Source organism: Scyliorhinus torazame, unplaced genomic scaffold (genome assembly GCF_047496885.1).
Source record: "Scyliorhinus torazame isolate Kashiwa2021f unplaced genomic scaffold, sScyTor2.1 scaffold_336, whole genome shotgun sequence".
In the NCBI taxonomy this organism is placed as follows: Eukaryota; Metazoa; Chordata; class Chondrichthyes; order Carcharhiniformes; family Scyliorhinidae; genus Scyliorhinus; species Scyliorhinus torazame.
In genome coordinates this window covers 144,970-165,642 of record NW_027308063.1, presented here as the reverse complement: position 1 = coordinate 165,642, position 20,673 = coordinate 144,970, and the positions used below count along the sequence as shown (strand labels likewise).

At 50.7% G+C, this 20,673-nt stretch overlaps 1 protein-coding gene across 2 annotated transcripts in view; it reads right to left on the bottom strand.

The window, feature by feature from the left end:
* Positions 1 to 2,516: 2,516 nt before the first annotated feature.
* The window catches only part of LOC140406177 (maestro heat-like repeat-containing protein family member 1), a 123,905-nt gene continuing 105,748 nt past the window's right edge, over positions 2,517 to 20,673 (bottom strand). For both annotated transcript variants that reach the window (XM_072494318.1, XM_072494319.1), the window contains 2 exons: positions 8,501 to 8,636; positions 2,517 to 2,636 (listed from right to left, as the gene is read on the bottom strand). The gene's annotated coding sequence lies outside the window, so the exon portion shown is untranslated. The remainder of the gene's footprint in view (positions 2,637 to 8,500; positions 8,637 to 20,673) is intronic.

Below are 20,673 nucleotides of genomic sequence, written 5' to 3'. Positions count from 1 at the left end.
GGGAGTGAGGGGAAAGGGGGAGAGGGGGGAGAGGGGAGAGCGGGGAGAGGGGTGAGAGGGAGTGAGGGGGAGAGGGAGTGAGGGGGAGATGGGAGAAGGAGTGAGGGGGAGAGGGAGAGGGAGTGAGGGGGAGATGGGATAGAAGGAATGAGGGGAAGGGAGTGAGGGGGAGAGGGGGAGAAGGATGGAGGGGGAGAGGGAGGGAAGGGGGAGGTGAGGAAGGGGGAGGTGAGGAAGGGAAGGGGGTCGGAGAGGGAGGGAGGGGAGGGGGATTCGGGGAAGGGGGATTCGGGATTTGGGGGAAGGGGAAGGGGAAGAGGGAGTGAGTGCGGAGAGAGAGTGAGGGGGGAGAGGGAGTGAGGGGGGACGGGGAGAGGGAGTGAGGGGGACGGGGAGAGGGAGTGAAGGGGGAGGGGGAGTGAGGGGGCAGGTGGGAGAGAGAGTGGGGATAGGGGGAAGGGGAATGGGTGGGGAGGGGGGAGTGGGAGGTGAGGGGTGAGGGGGAAGAGGGAGTGAGGGGTGAGGGGTGAGAGGGAGTGAGGGGGGAGTGGGGGTGAGGGGTGAGAGGGAGTGAGGGGTGAGAGGGAGTGAGGGGGGAGAGGGAGAGAGGGGGGGTGAGGGGGGGTGAGGGGGGAGAGAGGGGGGGTGAGGGGGGAGAGAGGGGGGTGAGGGGGGAGAGAAGGGGGTGAGGGGGGAGTGAGGGGGGTGAGGGGGGAGTGAGGGGGGGTGAGGGGGGAGTGAGGGGGGGTGAGGGGGGAGTGAGGGGGGGTGAGGGGGGAGTGAGGGGGGAGTGAGGGGGGGAGTGAGGGGGGGGAGTGAGGGGGGGTGAGGGGGGGAGTGAGGGGGAGTGGGGGGTGAGGGGGGTGAGGGGGTGGGGGGTGAGAGGGTGGGGCGGTGAGGGGTGGGGGTTGAGGGGTGAGGGGGGGGTGTGGGGGGGATGAGGGGGGAGGAGCGGGGAGTGAGGGGGGAGTGGAGGGGGAGGGGGGAGGGGGTGTGGGGGCTGAGGGGGGTGGGGGGGAGAGGGGGGGGTGGGGAGTGGGGGGTGAGGGGGTGTGGGGGGTGAGGGTGAGGGGGGAGTGGGGGAGGGGGGAGTGGGGGGGAGTGGGGAGTGGGGGGAGGGGGGAGTGGGGAGTGGGGGGGGAGTGGGGAGTGGGGGGGGGGGAGTGGGGAGTGGGGGGGAAGGGGGAGTGGGGGGAGGGGGAGGAGGGGGGGGGAAGGGGGGAGTGGGGGGGAGGGGGAGTGGGGGGGAGTGGGGGCGAGGGGGGAGTGGGGGCGAGGGGGGAGTGGGGGCGAGGGGGGAGTGGGGGCGAGGGGGGAGTGGGGGCGAGGGGGGAGTGGGGGCGAGGGGGGAGTGGGGGCGAGGGGGGAGTGGGGGCGAGGGGGGAGTGGGGGCGAGGAGGGAGTGGGGGCGAGGGGGGAGTGGGGGCGAGGGGGGGAGTGGGGGCGAGGGGGGAGAGGGGGGAGTGGGGGGGGGGAGAGGGGGGAGTGGGGGGGGGGGAGTGGGGAGTGGGGGGGGGAGTGGGGAGTGGGGGGGGGAAGGGGGAGTGGGGGGAGGGGGGAGTGGGGGAAGGGGGAGTGGGGGGGGGGAGTGGGGGGGAGTAGGGGCGAGGGGGGAGTGGGGGCGAGGGGGGAGTGGGGGCGAGGGGGGAGTGGGGGCGAGGGGGAGTGGGGGCGAGGGGGGAGTGGGGGCGAGGGGGGAGTGGGGGCGAGGGGGGGAGTGGGGGCGAGGGGGGAGTGGGGGCGAGGGGGGAGTGGGGGCGAGGGGGGAGTGGGGGCGAGGGGGGAGTGGGGGCGAGGGGGGAGTGGGGGCGAGGGGGGAGTGGGGGCGAGGGGGAGTGGGGGCGAGGGGGAGTGGGGGCGAGGGGGGAGTGGGGGCGAGGGGGGAGTGGGGGCGAGGGGGTGGGAGTGGGGGGGGGAGTGGGGGATGAGGGGTGAGGGGGGAAGAGGGAGTGAGGGGTGAGGGGGGGGGGAAGAGGGAGTGGGGGGCGAGGGAGGAGGGGGCAGAAGGAGTGAGAGGGAGAGGGGGAGAGGGGGAGAGGGGGCGAGGGGGAGAGGGGGAGAGGGAGCGAGGAGGAGAGGGAGTGAGGGAGAGAGGGAGGAGGGGGCAGAAGGAGTGAGAGGGAGAGGGGGAGAGGGGGCGAGGGGGAGAGGGGGCGAGGGGGCGAGGGGGAGAGGGAGCGAGGGGGAGAGGGAACGAGGGGGAGTGAGGGGAGAGTGAGGGGGAGTGAGGGGGAGTGAGGGGGGAGTGAGGGGGGAGTGAGGGGGGGAGTGAGGGGGGTGAGGGGGGTGAGGGGGGTGAGGGGGAGTGGGGGGTGAGGGGGTGGGGGGTGAGAGGGTGGGGCGGTGAGGGGTGGGGGGTGAGGGGTGAGGGGGGGTGAGGGTTGAGGGGGGTGGGGGGATGAGGGGGGAGGAGCGGGGAGTGAGGGGCGAGTGGAGGGGGAGGGGGGAGGGGGTGTGGGGGGCGAGGGGGTGGGGGGATGCCCAGATACACGTGCAGCCCCCCCCCCTCCCCCGCTCACCAACCTGCCCAATCTCGGAGCACGTGCGGAACAGCAGCTGGCTATCTGATTGGTGCAGCCCACTTTGAAGATTTTTCAGCCGCACTAATGATTCATCCGTGTGATCGGGAGCAAAGCCTGGCAACGGAAAAGAGAATTAAAAACATGCCAGCTCCATCGCAGCACAGCCAACACCAGTGCAGCAGCATCGCAGCGCACAGCCAGCACCAGAGCAACAACATCGCAAGGCACAGCCAGCACGAGTGCAGCACCATCGCAGCGCACAGCCAGCACGACTGCAGCGCACAGCCAGCACCGGTGCAACGCCATCGCAACACAGCCAACACCACTGCAGCAGCATCGCAGCGCACAGCCATCATCGATGCAGCACCATTGCAGCGCACAGCTATCACCGGCGCAGCACCATCGCAGCACATCAGTCGATTTCGGCGGCGTGAGAGCAGCTGGTTAGTCAGTTTCAGCGGGAGCATTGCGGAAGGAGGTTGCTGGGAGGTAAGTCAACCTTTAAAAGCACTTGTCTTTGCAGGGGCAGGCCAGTCGATTTCGGCGGGAGTGGAGCTGGCTGGTTAGTCAATTTCAGCAGCAGCTGAGAATTTTTCTTTTTTTTAAATTAGTGTTTTAGGCGGGAACAGGAAGTCGACCCGCGGACGTCTGGGAAGACCCTCACCAATAAATTCTGGTGGAGAGGAAACCCGAGACACTACACGTGTAGTGTCTCCCACCCGCCCCCCTCCTCTAACCTAATAATAAGATCCATTGGTCTGAGGTAAGTACCATATTTTTATTATATTATTATTATTTTTTATAAAAATTTAATTTAGTTGTTAGCCAGATCTTGGTAGAAAGTTAGAGGAATGGCAGGGAAGGGAGTGCAATGTTCCTCCTGCAGGATGTTTGAGGTGAGGGATGCAGTTAGTGTCCCTGCTGATTTTACCTGCAGGAAGTGCTGCCATCTCCAGCTCCTCCAAGACAGAGTTAGGGAACTGGAGCTGGAGTTGGAAGAACTTCGGATCATTCGGGAGGCAGAAGGGGTCATAGATAGCAGCTTCAGGGAATTAGTTACACCAAAGATTGGAGATAGGTGGGTAACTGTAAGAGGGACTGGGAAAAAACAGTCAGTGCAGGGATCCCCTGCGGTCGTTCCCCTGAGAAACAAGTATACCGCTTTGGATACTTGTGGGGGGGGGGGGGACTTACCAGGGGTAAGCCATGGGGTACGGGCCTCTGGCACGGAGTCTGTCCCTGTTGCTCAGAAGGGAAGGGGGGAGAGGAGCAGAGCATTAGTAATTGGGACTCGATAGTCAGGGGCACAGATAGGAGATTTTGTGGGAGCGTGAGAGACTCACGTTTGGTATGTTGCCTCCCAGGTGCAAGGGTACGTGATGTCTCGGATCGTGTTTTCCGGGTCCTTAGGGGGGAGGGGGAGCAGCCCCAAGTCGTGGTCCACATTGGCACCAACGACATAGGTAGGAAAGGGGACAAGGATGTCAGGCAGGCTTTCAGGGAGCTAGGATGGAAGCTCAGAACTAGAACAAACAGAGTTGTTATCTCTGGGTTGTTGCCCGTGCCACGTGATAGTGAGATGAGGAATAGGGAGAGAGAGCATTTAAACACGTGGCTACAGGGATGGTGCAGGCGGGAGGGTTTCAGATTTTTGGATAACTGGGGCTCTTTCTGGGGAACGTGGGACCTCTACAGACAGGATGGTCTACATCTGAACCTGAGGGGCACAAATATCCTGGGGGGGAGATTTGTTAGTGCTCTTTGGGGGGGTTTAAACTAATGCAGCAGGGGCATGGGAACCTGGATTGTAGTTTTAGGGTAAGGGGAGAATGAGAGTATAGAGGTCAGGAGCACAGATTTGACGTCGCAGGAGGGGGCCAGCGTTCAGGTAGGTGGTTTGAAGTGTGTCTACTTCAATGCCAGGAGTATACGAAACAAGGTAGGGGAACTGGCAGCGTGGGTTGGTACCTGGGGACTTCGATGCTGTGGCCATTTCGGAGACATGGATAGAGCAGGGACAGGAATGGATGTTGCAGGTTCCGGGGTTTAGGTGTTTTAGTAAGCTCAGAGAAGGAGGCAAAAGAGGGGGAGGTGTGGCGCTGCTAGTCAAGAGCAGTATTACGGTGGCGGAGAGGATGCTAGATGGGGACTCTTCTTCCGAGGTAGTATTGGCTGAAGTTAGAAACAGGAAAGGAAGAGGTCACCCTGTTGGGAGTTTTTTATAGGCCTCCTAATAGTTCTAGGGATGTAGAGGAAAGGATGGCGAAGATGATTCTGGATATGAGCGAAAGTAACAGGGTAGTTATTATGGGAGACTTTAACTTTCCAAATATTGACTGGAAAATATATAGTTCGAGTACAATAGATGGGTCGTTTTTTGTACAGTGTGTGCAGGAGGGTTTCCTGAAACAATATAACAATATGTTGACAGGCCAACAAGAGGCGAGGCCACGTTGGATTTGGTTTTGGGTAATGAACCAGGCCAGGTGTTGGATTTGGAGGTAGGAGAGCAATTTGGGGACAGTGACCACAATTCGGTGACGTTTACGTTAATGATGGAAAGGGATAAGTATACACCGCAGGGCAAGAGTTATAGCTGGGGGAAGGGCAATTATGATGCCATTAGACGTGACTTGGGGGGGATAAGGTGGAGAAGTAGGCTGCAAGTGTTGGGCACACTGGATAAGTGGGGCTTGTTCAAGGATCAGCTACTGCGTGTTCTTGATAAGTATGTACCGGTCAGACAGGGAGGAAGGCGTCGAGCGAGGGAACCGTGGTTTACCAAGGAAGTGGAATCTCTTGTTAAGAGGAAGAAGGAGGCCTATGTGAAGATGAAGTGTGAAGTTTCGGTTGGGGCGATGGATAGTTACAAGGTAGCGAGGAAGGATCTAAAGAGAGAGCTAAGACGAGCAAGGAGGGGACATGAGAAGTATTTGGCAGGAAGGATCAAGGAAAACCCAAAAGCTTTCTATAGGTATGTCAGGAATAAGCGAATGACTAGGGAAAGAGTAGGACCAGTCAAGGACAGGGATGGGAAATTGTGTGTGGAGTCTGAAGAGATAGGCGAGATACTAAATGAATATTTTTCGTCAGTATTCACTCAGGAAAAAGATAATGTTGTGGAGGAGAATGCTGAGCCCCAGGCTAATAGAATAGATGGCATTGAGGTACGTAGGGAAGAGGTGTTGGCAATTCTGGACAGGCTGAAAATAGATAAGTCCCCGGGACCTGATGGGATTTATCCTAGGATTCTATGGGAGGCCAGGGAAGAGATTGCTGGACCTTTGGCTTTGATTTTTATGTCATCATTGGCTACAGGAATAGTGCCAGAGGACTGGAGGACAGCAAATGTGGTCCCTTTGTTCAAAAAGGGGAGCAGAGACAACCCCGGCAACTATAGACCGGTGAGCCTCACGTCTGTAGTGGGTAAAGTCTTGGAGGGGATTATAAGGGACAAGATTTATAATCATCTAGATAGGAATAATATGATCAGGGATAGTCAGCATGGCTTTGTGAAGGGTAGGTCATGCCTCACAAACCTTATTGAGTTCTTTGAGAAGGTGACTGAACAGGTAGACGAGGGTAGAGCAGTTGATGTGGTGTATATGGATTTCAGCAAAGCATTTGATAAGGTTCCCCACGGTAGGCTATTGCAAAAAATACGGAGGCTGGGGATTGAGGGTGATTTAGAGATGTGGATCAGAAATTGGCTAGCTGAAAGAAGACAGAGGGTGGTGGTTGATGGGAAATGTTCAGAATGGAGTACAGTCACAAGTGGAGTACCACAAGGATCTGTTCTGGGGCCGTTGCTGTTTGTCATTTTTATCAATGACCTAGAGGAAGGCGCAGAAGGGTGGGTGAGTAAATTTGCAGACGATACTAAAGTCGGTGGTGTTGTCGATAGTGTGGAAGGATGTAGCAGGTTACAGAGGGATATAGATAAGCTGCAGAGCTGGGCTGAGAGGTGGCAAATGGAGTTTAATGTAGAGAAGTGTGAGGTGATTCACTTTGGAAGGAATAACAGGAATGCGGAATATTTGGCTAATGGTAAAGTTCTTGAAAGTGTGGCTGAGCAGAGGGATCTAGGTGTCCATGTACATAGATCCCTGAAAGTTGCCACCCAGGTTGATAGGGTTGTGAAGAAGGCCTATGGAGTGTTGGCCTTTATTGGTAGAGGGATTGAGTTCCGGAGTCGGGAGGTCATGTTGCAGCTGTACAGAACTCTGGTCCGGCCGCATTTGGAGTATTGCGTACAGTTCTGGTCACCGCATTATAGGAAGGACGTGGAGGCTTTGGAGCGGGTGCAGAGGAGATTTACCAGGATGTTGCCTGGTATGGAGGGAAAATCTTATGAGGAAAGGCTGACGGACTTGAGGTTGTTTTCGTTGGAGAGAAGAAGGTTAAGAGGAGACTTAATAGAGGCATACAAAATGATCAGGGGGTTGGATAGGGTGGACAGTGAGAGCCTTCTCCCGCGGATGGATATGGCTGGCACGAGGGGACATAACTTTAAACTGAGGGGTAATAGATATAGGACAGAGGTCAGAGGTAGGTTCTTTACGCAAAGAGTAGTGAGGCCGTGGAATGCCCTACCTGCTACAGTAGTGAACTCGCCAACATTGAGGGCATTTAAAAGTTTATTGGATAAACATATGGATGATAATGGCATAGTGTAGGTTAGATGGCTTTTGTTTCGGTGCAACATCGTGGGCCGAAGGGCCTGTACTGCGCTGTATTGTTCTATGTTCTATGTTCTATAGTCACAACAAGAGCAGCACCATCGCAGCGCACAGCCAGCACCAGTGCAGCACCACCGCAGCGTACAGCCACCACGAGTGTAGCGCACAGCCAACACCAGTGCAGCAGCATCGCTGCGCACAGCCATCATCATCGGTGCAGTACCATTGCAGCACACAGCTATCACCGGTGCAGAACCATCGCAGCGCACAGCCAGCACCAGTGCAGCACCACCGCAGCATACAGCCACTACGAGTGTAGCGCAGAGCCAGCCCCAGGGCAGCACCATCGCAGTGCACAGCCACCGTGACTGCAGCGCACAGCCAGCACTGGCGCAGCACCATTGCAGCGCACAGCCAGCACTGGCGCAGCACCATTGCAGCGAACAGCCAGCACCAGTGCAGCAGCATCACAGCGTACAGCACCGGTGCAGCACCATCACAGAGAGCCAACACCAGTGCAGGAGCATCGCAGCGCACAGCCACCAACAGTGCAGCACCATCACAGTGCACAGCGACCACCAGTGCAGCACCATCACAGTGCACAGCGACCACCAGTGCAGCACCATCACAGTGCACAGCCACGACCAAAGCAGCACTATCACAGTGCACAGGCATCACCGATGCAGCACCATTGCAGCACACAGCCACGATCAGAGCAGCACACCATCACAGTGCGCAGCCACCACCAGAGTAACATCATCGCTGCGCACAGCCACCAACTGCGCAGCCCCATTGCAGCGCACAGCCACCAACGGCGCAGCAAACGGCTAGCACCAGAGCAGCGCACAGCCAGCACTGGCGCAGCACCATTGGAGCGCACAGCCAGCACTGGCGCAGCACCATTGCAGCGCACAGCCAGCACTGGCGCAGCACCATTGCAGTGCACAGCCAGCACTGGCGCAGCACCATTGCCATGTACAGCCAGCACTTGCGCAGCACCATTGCAGCGCACAGCCAGCACTGGCGCAGCACCATTGCCATGTACAGCCAGCACTGGCGCAGCACCATTGCAGCACACAGCCAGCACTGGCGCAGCACCATTGCAGCACACAGCCAGCACTGGCGCAGCACCATTGCCATGCACAGCCAGCACTGGCGCAGCACCATTGCAGCGCATAGCCATGACCAAAGCAGCACCATCGCAGAGTACAGCCACCGCCGGCACAGCTGCATTGCAGCGCACTCCTGCCAATGCACGAGTGCAGCACCTGTGTCCCACCTCTCCACAGTAAGACTCACCAGCGTAGCGCATTTGTATGCAGAGCAGTGTGTGCAGACAATCCACCGCATTCTGCCGGACCGTCAGCAGAGGGTCTGTGCACCGTGGAACCAACCGACCAATCAGGGCCCCCAAATTGTGGAAGGAAACCATTGTCTATGAGGACAGAGGGAGAGTTAGGGAGAAGAGATAGATCACAGCACAATTCAACCGCACTCGACAACCACATTCCACAACTCCGGGAACAACAGTCATCTCTTACACTCCAGTACAGACAGAGAGCACTGCAACTCACAACACCGAGTCATGTTCCCTCGACACTGTCCCCATCAAACACTCCCAGGACAGGTACAGCACGGGGTTAGATACAGAGTAAAGCTCCCTCTACACTGTCCCCATCAAACACTCCCAGGACAGGTACAGCACGGGGTTAGATACAGAGTAAAGCTCCCTCTACACTGTCCCCATCAAACACGCCCAGGACAGGTACAGCACGGGGTTAGATACAGAGTAAAGCTCCCTCTACACTGTCCCCATCAAACACTCCCAGGACAGGTACAGCACGGGGTTAGATACAGAGTAAAGCTCCCTCTACACTGTCCCCATCAAACACTCCCAGGACAGGTACAGCACGGGGTTAGATACAGAGTAAAACTCCCTCTACAATGTCCCCATCAAACACTCCCAGGACAGGTACAGCACGGGGTTAGATACTGAGTAAAGCTCCCTCTACACTGTCCACATCAAACACTCCCAGGACAGGTACAGCACGGGGTTAGATACTGAGTAAAGCTTCCTCTACACTGTCCCCATCAAACACTCCCAGGACAGTTACAGCACGGGGTTAGATACAGAGTAAAGCTCCCTCTACACTGTCCCCATCAAACACTCCCAGGACAGGTACAGCACGGGGTTAGATACAGAGTAATGTTCCCTCTACACTGTCCCCATCAAACACTCCCAGGACAGGTACAGCACGGGGTTAGATACAGAGTAAAGCTCCCTCTACACTGTCCCCATCAAATACTCCCAGGACAGGTACAGCACGGGGTTAGATACAGAGTAAAGCTCCCTCTACACTGTCCCCATCAAACACTCCCAGGACAGGTACAGCACGGGGTTAGAGACACAGTAAAGCTCCCTCTACACTGTCCCCATCAAACACTCCCAGGACAGGTACAGCACGGGGTTAGATACAGAGTAAAGCTCCCTCTACACTGTCCCCATCAAACACTCCCAGGACAGGTACAGCACGGGGTTAGATACAGAGTAAAGCTCCCTCTACACTGTCCCCATCAAACACTCCCAGGACAGGTACAGCACGGGGTTAGATTTTGGTACTGATTAACTTACTTACCTTGCAGGTCAGCTGTTTAGTTCGGGAGTGAGAGCTGGGACCTTAGAATCAGCGCGGGAATTTGAAAAAGCGCGGGAGCTGCGAGGCAGAGGGGACCGTTTAAAAGGTCGCTGTCTGTGGTGAGGTAAGTACTGATTAACTTACTTACCTTGCAGGCCAAGTCGATTTCAGCAGGAGCGGAGCAGGCTAGTCCATTTCAGCGGGGGCAGTGCGGAAGTGATTTCTGGGAGGTAAGTCTCTCCTTTAAATTTTTTTAAAAAATTTTAGTGTTTAAGGTGGGAACAGGAAGTCGACCCGCGGACGTCTGGGAAGACCTTCACCAATAAATTCTGGTGGAGAGGAAACCCGAGACACTACACGTGTAGTGTCTCCCACCCGCCCTCCTCCTCTAACCTAATAATAAAACCCATTGGTCTGAGGTAAGTACCATATTTTATTATATTATTATTATTTTTTATAAAAATTTAATTTAGTTGTTAGCCAGATCTTGGTAGAAAGTTGGAGGAATGGCAGGGAAGGGAGTGCAATGTTCCTCCTGCAGGATGTTTGAGGTGAGGGATGCAGTTAGTGTCCCTGCTGATTTTACCTGCAGGAAGTGCTGCCATCTCCAGCTCCTCCAAGACCGAGTTAGGGAACTGGAGCTGGAGTTGGAAGAACTTCGGATCATTTGGGAGGCAGAGGGGGTCATAGATAGCAGCTTCAGGGAATTAGTTACACCAAAGATTGGAGATAGGTGGGTAACTGTAAGAGGGACTGGGAAAAAACAGTCAGTGCAGGGATCCCCTGCGGTCGTTCCCCTGAGAAACAAGTATACCGCTTTGGATACTTGTGGGGGGGGGGGGGACTTACCAGGGGTAAGCCATGGGGTACGGGCCTCTGGCACGGAGTCTGTCCCTGTTGCTCAGAAGGGAAGGGGGGAGAGGAGCAGAGCATTAGTAATTGGGGACTCGATAGTCAGGGGCACAGATAGGAGATTTTGTGGGAGCGTGAGAGACTCACGTTTGGTATGTTGCCTCCCAGGTGCAAGGGTACGTGATGTCTCGGATCGTGTTTTCCGGGTCCTTAAGGGGGAGGGGGAGCAGCCCCAAGTCGTGGTCCACATTGGCACTAACGACATAGGTAGGAAAGGGGATAAGGATGTCAGGCAGGCTTTCAGGGAGCTAGGATGGAAGCTCAGAACTAGAACAAACAGAGATGTTATCTCTGGGTTGTTGCCCGTGCCACGTGATAGTGAGATGAGGAATAGGGAGAGAGAGCAATTAAACACGTGGCTACAGGGATGGTGCAGGCGGGAGGGATTCAGATTTCTGGATAACTGGGGCTCTTTCTGGGGAAGGTGGGACCTCTACAGACAGGATGGTCTACATCTGAACCTGCGGGGCACAAATATCCTGGGGGGGGGGGAGATTTGTTAGTGCTCTTTGGGGGGGTTTAAACTAATGCAGCAGGGGCATGGGAACCTGGATTGTAGTTTTAGGGTAAGGGAGAATGAGAGTAGAGAGGTCAGGAGCTCAGATTTGACGTCGCAGGAGGGGGCCAGTGTTCAGGTAGGTGGTTTGAAGTGTGTCTACTTCAATGCCAGGAGTATACGAAATAAGGTAGGGGAACTGGCAGCATAGGTTGGTACCTGGGACTTCGATGTTGTGGCCATTTCGGAGACATGGATAGAGCAGGGACAGGAATGGATGTTGCAGGTTCCGGGGTTTAGGTGTTTTAGTAAGCTCAGAGAAGGAGGCAAAAGAGGGGGAGGTGTGGCGCTGCTAGTCAAGAGCAGTATTACGGTGGCGGAGAGGATGCTAGATGGGGACTCATCTTCCGAGGTAGTATGGGCTGAGGTTAGAAACATGAAAGGAGAGGTCACACTGTTGGGAGTCTTCTATAGGCCTCCAAATAGTTCTAGGGATGTAGAGGAAAGGAGGGCGAGGATGATCCTGGATAAGAGCGAAAGTAACAGGGTAGTTATTATGGGAGACTTTAACTTTCCAAATATTGACTGGAAAAGATATAGTTCGAGTACATTAGATGGGTCGTTTTTTGTACAGTGTGTGCAGGAGGGTTTCCTGACACAGTTTGTTGACAGGCCAACAAGAGGCGAGGCCACATTGGATTTGGTTTTGGGTAATGAACCAGGCCAGGTGTTGGATTTGGAGGTAGGTGAGCACTTTGGGGACAGTGACCACAATTCGGTGACGTTTACGTTAAGGATGGAAAGGGATAAGTATACACCGCAGGGCAAGAGTTATAGCTGGGGGAAGGGAAATTATGGTGCCATTAGACGTGACTTGGGGGGGATAAGGTGGAGAAGTAGGCTGCAAGTGTTGGACACACTGGATAAGTGGAGCTTGTTCAAGGATCAGCTACTGCGTGTTCTTGATAAGTATGTACCAGTCAGGCAGGGAGGAAGGTGCCGAGCGAGGGAACCGTGGTTTACCAAAGAAGTGGAATCTCTTGTTAAGAGGAAGAAGGAGGCCTATGTGAAGATGAGGCGTGAAGTTTCAGTTAGGGCGATGGATAGTTACAAGGTAGCGAGGAAGGATCTAAAGAGAGAGCTAAGACGAGCAAGGAGGGGACATGAGAAGTATTTGGCAGGAAGGATCAAGGAAAACCCAAAAGCTTTCTATAGGTATGTCAGGAATAAGCAAATGACTAGGGAAAGAGTAGGACCAGTCAAGGACAGGGATGGGAAGTTGTGTGTAGAGTCTGAAGAGATAGGCGAGATACTAAATGAATATTTTTCGTCAGTATTCGTTCAGGAAAAAGATAATGTTGTGGAGGAGAATGCTGAGCTCCAGGTGAATAGAATAGATGGCATTGAGGTACGTAGGGAAGAGGTGTTGGCAATTCTGGACAGGCTGAAAATAGATAAGTCCCCGGGACCTGATGGGATTTATCCTAGGATTCTCTGGGAGGCCAGGGAAGAGATTGCTGGACCATTGGCTTTGATTTTTATGTCATCATTGGCTACAGGAATAGTGCCAGAGGACTGGAGGATAGCAAATGTGGTCCCTTTGTTCAAAAAAGGGAGCAGAGACAACCCCGGCAACTATAGACCGGTGAGCCTCACGTCTGTAGTGGGTAAAGTCTTGGAGGGGATTATAAGAGACAAGATTTATAATCATCTAGATAGGAATAATATGATCAGGGATAGTCAGCATGGCTTTGTGAAGGGTAGGTCATGCCTCACAAACCTTATCGAGTTCTTTGAGAAGGTGACTGAACAGGTAGATGAGGGTAGAGCAGTTGATGTGGTGTATATGGATTTCAGCAAAGCGTTTGATAAGGTTCCCCATGGTAGGCTATTGCAGAAAATACGGAGGCTGGGGATTGAGGGTGATTTAGAGATGTGGATCAGAAATTGGCTAGCTGAAAGAAGACAGAGGGTGGTGGTTGATGGGAAATGTTCAGAATGGAGTTCAGTCACAAGTGGAGTACCACAAGGATCTGTTCTGGGGCCGTTGCTGTTTGTCATTTTTATCAATGACCTAGAGGAAGGCGCAGAAGGGTGGGTGAGTACATTTGCAGACGATACTAAAGTCGGTGGTGTTGTCGATAGTGTGGAAGGAAGTAGCAGGTTACAGAGGGATATAGATAAGCTGCAGAGCTGGGCTGAGAGGTGGCAAATGGAGTTTAATGTAGAGAAGTGTGAGGTGATTCACTTTGGAAGGAATAACAGGAATGTGGAATATTTGGCTAATGGAAAAGTTCTTGAAAGTGTGGATGAGCAGAGGGATCTAGGTGTCCATGTACATAGATCCCTGAAAGTTGCCACCCAGGTTGATAGGGTTGTGAAGAAGGCCTATGGAGTGTTGGCCTTTATTGGTAGAGGGATTGAGTTCCGGAGTCAGGAGGTCATGTTGCAGCTGTACAGAACTCTGGTCCGGCCGCATTTGGAGTATTGCGTACAGTTCTGGTCACCGCATTATAGGAAGGACGTGGAGGCTTTGGAGCGGGTGCAGAGGAGATTTACCAGGATGTTGCCTGGTATGGAGGGAAAATCTTATGAGGAAAGGCTGATGGACTCGAGGTTGTTTTCGTTGGAGAGAAGAAGGTTAAGAGGAGACTTAATAGAGGCATACAAAATGATTAGGGGGTTGGATAGGGTGGACAGTGAGAGCCTTCTCCCGCGGATGGAAATGGCTGGCACAAGGGGACATAACTTTAAACTGAGGGGTAATAGATATAGGACAGAGGTCAGAGGTAGGTTCTTTACGCAAAGAGTGGTGAGGCCGTGGAATGCCCTACCTGCTACAGTAGTGAACTCGCCAACATTGAGGGCATTTAAAAGTTTATTGGATAAACATATGGATGATAATGGCATAGCGTAGGTTAGATGGCTTTTGTTTCGGTGCAACATCGTGGGCCGAAGGGCCTGTACTGCGCTGTATTGTTCTATGTCCTATGTTCTAGATACAGAGTAAAGCTCCCTCTACACTGTCCCCATCAAACACTCCCAGGACAGGTACACATGGGGTTAGATTCAGAGTAAAGCTCCCTCGACACTGTCCCCATCAAACACTCCCAGGACAGGTACAGCACGGGGTTAGATACAGAGTAAAGCTCCCGCTACACTGTCCCCATCAAACACTCCCAGGACAGGTACAGCACGGGGTTAGATACAGAGTAAAGCTCCCTCTACACTGTCCCCATCAAACACTCCCAGGACAGGTACAGCACGGGGTTAGATACAGAGTAAAGCTCCCTCTACACTGTCCCTATCAAACACTCCCAGGACAGGTACAGCACGGGGTTAGATACAGAGTAAAGCTCCCTCTACACTGTCCCCATCAAACACTCCCAGGACAGGTACAGCACGGGGTTAGATACAGAGTAAATCTCCCTCTACACTGTCCCCATCAAACACTCCCAGGACAGGTACAGCACGGGGTTAGATACAGAGCAAAGCTCCCCCTACACTGTCCCCAGCAAACACTCCCAGGACAGGTACAGCACGGGGTTAGATACAGAGTAAAGCTCCCTCTACACTGTCCCCATCAAACACTCCCAGGACAGGTACAGCACGGGGTTAGATACAGAGCAAAGCTCCCTCTACACTGTCCCCATCAAACACTCCCAGGACAGGTACAGCACGGGGTTAGATACAGAGTAAAGCTCCCTCTACACTGTCCCCATCAAACACTCCCAGGACAGGTACAGCACGGGGTTAGGGACACAGTAAAGGTCTCTCAACACTGTCCCCATCAAACAACCCCAGGACAGATTGCCGATTATATTTAATAATAATCTTTATTGTCACAAGTAGGCTTACTTGCAATGAAGTTACGTGAAAAGCTAGTTGCCACATTCCGGCGCCTGTTCGGGTACACTGAGGGAGAATTCAGAATGTCCAATTCACCTAACCTGCACATCTTTCTGGACTGTGGGAGGAAACCGGAGCACCCGGAGGAAACCCGCGCAGACACGGGGAGAACGTGCAGACTCCGCACAGACAGTGACCCAAGCCGGGAATCGAACATGGGACCCTGGAGCTGAACAGTGACAGACTGGAGTACACACTGACACAGTCCCAGCACAGTGACTATAAATCACAGAGATCCTGTATTAATCCCCAATCAGTCACTGGGATACAGTATAAATCACAGAGACCCTGTATTAATCCCCAATCAGACACTGGGATACAGTATAAATCACAGAGATCCTGTATTAATCCCCAATCAGTCACTGGGATACAGTATAAATCACAGAGACCCTGTATTAATCCCCAATCAGACACTGGGATACAGTATAAATCACAGAGACCCTATATTAATCCCCAATCAGACACTGATACAGTATAAATCACAGAGACCCTGTATTAATCCCCAATCAGACACTGGGATACAGTATAAATCACAGAGACCCTGTATTAATCCCCAATCAGACACTGATACAGTATAAATCACAGAGACCCTGTATTAATCCCCAATCAGACACTGGGATACAGTATAAATCACAGAGACCCTGTATTAATTCCCAATCAGTCACTGGGATACAGTATAAATCACAGAGATCCTGTATTAATCCCCAATCAGTCACTGGGATACAGTATAAATCACCGAGACCCTGTATTAATCCCCAATCAGACACTGGGATACAGTATAAATCACAGAGATCCTGTATTCATCCCCAATCAGTCACTGGGATACAGTATAAATCACAGAGACCCTGTATTAATCCCCAATCAGACACTGGGATACAGTATAAATCACAGAGATCCTGTATTAATCCCCAATCAGTCACTGGGATACAGTATAAATCACAGAGATCCTGTATTAATCCCCAATCAGTCACTGGGATACAGTATAAATCACAAAGATCCTGTATTCATCCCCAATCAGTCACTGGGATCAGAATAAATCACAGAGATCCTGTATTAATCCCCAATCAGTCACTGGGATACAGTATAAATCACAGAGACCCTGTATTAATCCCCAATCAGACACTGGGATACAGTATAAATCACAGAGACTCTGTATTAATCCCCAATCAGACACTGGGATACAGTATAAATCACAGAGATCCGGTATTAATCCCCAATCAGTCACTGGGATACAGTATAAATCACAGAGATCCTGTATTAATCCCCAATCAGACACTGGGATACAGTATAAATCACAGAGATCCTGTATTAATCCCCAATCAGACACTGGGATACAGTATAAATCACAGAGACCCTGTATTAATCCCCAATCAGTCACTGGGATACAGTATAAATCACAGAGATCCTGTATTAATCCCCAATCAGACACTGGGATACAGTATAAATCACATAGATCCTGTATTAATCCCCAATCAGACACTGGGATACAGTATAAATCACAGAGATCCTGTATTAATCCTCAATCAGACACTGGGATACAGTATAAATCACAGAGATCCTGTATTAATCCCCAATCAGACACTGATACAGTATAAATCACAGAGATCCTGTATTAATCCCCAATCAGACACTGATACAGTATAAATCTCACAGATCCTGTATTAATCCCCAATCAGACACTGGGATACAGTATAAATCACAGAGACCCTGTATTAATCCCCAATCAGACACTGGGATACAGTATAAATCACAGAGATCCTGTATTAATCCCCAATCAGACACTGGGATACAGTATAAATCACAGAGATCCTGTATTAATCCCCAATCAGACACTGGGATACAGTATAAATCACAGAGACCCTGTATTAATCCCCAATCAGACACTGGGATACAGTATAAATCACAGAGATTTATACTGATTGGGGATTAATACAGGATCTCTGTGATTTATACTGTATCCCAGTGTCTGATTGGGGATTAATACAGGATCTGTGAGATTTATACTGTATCCCAGTGTCTGATTGGGGATTAATACAGGATCTCTGTGATTTATACTGTATCAGTGTCTGATTGGGGATTAATACAGGATCTCTGTGATTTATACTGTATCCCAGTGACTGATTGGGGATTAATACAGGGTCTCTGTAATTTATACTGTATCCCAGTGTCTGATTGGGGATTAATACAGGATCTCTGTGATTTATACTGTATCCCAGTGTCTGATTGGGGATTAATACAGGGTCTCTGTGATTTATACTGTATCCCAGTGTCTGATTGGGGATTAATACAGGATCTCTGTGATTTATACTGTATCAGTGTCTGATTGGGGATTAATACAGGGTCTCTGTGATTTATACTGTATCCCAGTGACTGATTGGGGATTAATACAGGGTCTCTGTGATTTATACTGTATCCCAGTGTCTGATTGGGGATTAATACAGGATCTCTGTGATTTATACTGTATCCCAGTGTCTGATTGGGGATTAATACAGGGTCTCTGTGATTTATACTGTATCCCAGTGTCTGATTGGGGATTAATACAGGCTCTCTGTGATTTATACTGTATCCCAGTGTCTGATTGGGGATTAATACAGGGTCTCTGTGATTTATACTGTATCCCAGTGTCTGATTGGGGATTAATACAGGATCTCTGTGATTTATACTGTATCCCAGTGTCTGATTGGGGATTAATACAGGATCTGTGAGATTTATACTGTATCCCAGTGTCTGATTGGGGATTAATACAGGATCTCTGTGATTTATACTGTATCAGTGTCTGATTGGGGATTAATACAGGGTCTCTGTGATTTATACTGTATCCCAGTGACTGATTGGGGATTAATACAGGGTCTCTGTGATTTATACTGTATCCCAGTGACTGATTGGGGATTAATACAGGGTCTCTGTGATTTATACTGTATCCCAGTGTCTGATTGGGGATTAATACAGGATCTCTGTGATTTATACTGTATCCCAGTGTCTGATTGGGGATTAATACAGGGTCTCTGTGATTTATACTGTATCCCAGTGTCTGATTGGGGATTAATACAGGGTCTCTGTGATTTATACTGTATCCCAGTGTCTGATTGGGGATTAATACAGGGTCCCTGTGATTTATACTGTATCCCAGTGTCTGATTGGGGATTAATACAGGATCTCTGTGATTTATACTGTATCCCAGTGTCTGATTGGGGATTAATACAGGATCTCTGTGATTTATACTGTATCCCAGTGTCTGATTGGGGATTAATACAGGGTCTCTGTGATTTATACTGTATCCCAGTGACTGATTGGGGATTAATACAGGGTCTCTGTGATTTATACTGTATCCCAGTGTCTGATTGGGGATTAATACAGGATCTCTGTGATTTATACTGTATCCCAGTGTCTGATTGGGGATTAATACAGGGTCTCTGTGATTTATACTGTATCCCAGTGTCTGATTGGGGATTAATACAGGATCTCTGTGATTTATACTGTATCAGTGTCTGATTGGGGATTAATACAGGGTCTCTGTGATTTATACTGTATCCCAGTGACTGATTGGGGATTAATACAGGGTCTCTGATTTATACTGTATCCCAGTGACTGATTGGGGATTAATACAGGGTCTCTGTGATTTATACTGTATCCCAGTGTCTGATTGGGGATTAATACAGGATCTCTGTGATTTATACTGTATCCCAGTGTCTGATTGGGGATTAATACAGGGTCTCTGTGATTTATACTGTATCCCAGTGTCTGATTGGGGATTAATACAGGGTCTCTGTGATTTATACTGTATCCCAGTGTCTGATTGGGGATTAATACAGGGTCCCTGTGATTTATACTGTATCCCAGTGTCTGATTGGGGATTAATACAGGATCTCTGTGATTTATACTGTATCCCAGTGTCTGATTGGGGATTAATACAGGATCTCTGTGATTTATACTGTATCCCAGTGTCTGATTGGGGATTAATACAGGGCCTCTGTGATTTATACTGTATCCCAGTGTCTGATTGGGGATTAATACAGGATCTCTGTGATTTATACTGTATCCCAGTGTCTGATTGGGGATTAATACAGGATCTCTGTGATTTATACTGTATCCCAGTGTCTGATTGGGGATTAATACAGGATCTGTGATTTATACTGTATCCCAGTGTCTGATTGCGGATTAATACATGATTTCTGTGATTTACACTGTATCCCAGTGTCTGATTGGGGATTAATACAGGATCTGTGATTTATACTGTATCCCAGTGTCTGATTGCGGATTAATACAGGATTTCTGTGATTTACACTGTATCCCAGTGTCTGATTGGGGATTAATACAGGATCTGTGATTTATACTGTATCCCAGTGACTGATTGGGGATTAATACAGGGTCTCTCTGATTTATACAGTATCCCAGTGACTGATTGGGGATTAATACAGGGTCTCTGTGATTTATACTGTATCCCAGTGTCTGATTGGGGATTAATACAGGATGTCTGTGATTTATACTGTATCCCAGTGTCTGATTGGGAATTAATACAGGGTCTCTGTGATTTATACTGTATCCCAGTGTCTGATTGGGGATTAATACAGGATCTCTGTGATTTATACTGTATCCCAGTGTCTGATTGGGGATTAATACAGGATCTCTGTGATTTATACTGTATCCCAGTGTCTGATTGGGGATTAATACAGGGTCTCTGTGATTTATACTGTATCCCAGTGTCTGATTGGGGATTAATACAGGGTCTCTGTGATTTATACTGTATCCCAGTGTCTGATTGGGGACTAATACAGGATCTCTGTGATTTATACTGTATCCCAGTGTCTGATTGGGGATTAATACAGAATCTCTGTGATTTATACTGTATCCCAGTGTCTGATTGGGGATTAATACAGGATCTCTGTGATTTATACTGTATCCCAGTGACTGATTGGGGATTAATACAGGATCTCTGTGATTTATACTGTATCCCAGTGTCTGATTGGGGATTAATACAGGATCTCTGTGATTTATACTGTATCCCAGTGTCTGATTGGGGATTAATACAGGGTCTCTGTGATTTATACTGTATCCCAGTGTCTGATTGGGGATTAATACAGGGTCTCTGTGATTTATACTGTATCCCAGTGTCTGATTGGGGATTAATACAGGATCTCTGTGATTTATACTGTATCCCAGTGTCTGATTGGGGATTAATACAGAATCTCTGTGATTTATACTGTATCCCAGTGTCTGATTGGGGATTAATACAGGATCTCTGTGATTTATACTGTATCCCAGTGACTGATTGGGGATTAATACAGGATCTCTGTGATTTATACTGTATCCCAGTGTCTGATTGGGGATTAATACAGGATCTATGTGATTTATACTGTATCACAGTGTCTGATTGGGGATTAATACAGGATCTCTGTGATTTATACTGTATCCCAGTGACTGATTGGGGATTAATACAGGGTCTGTGATTCATACTGTATCCCAGTGTCTGATTGGTGATTAATACAGGGTCTCTGTGATTTATACTGTATCAGTGTCTG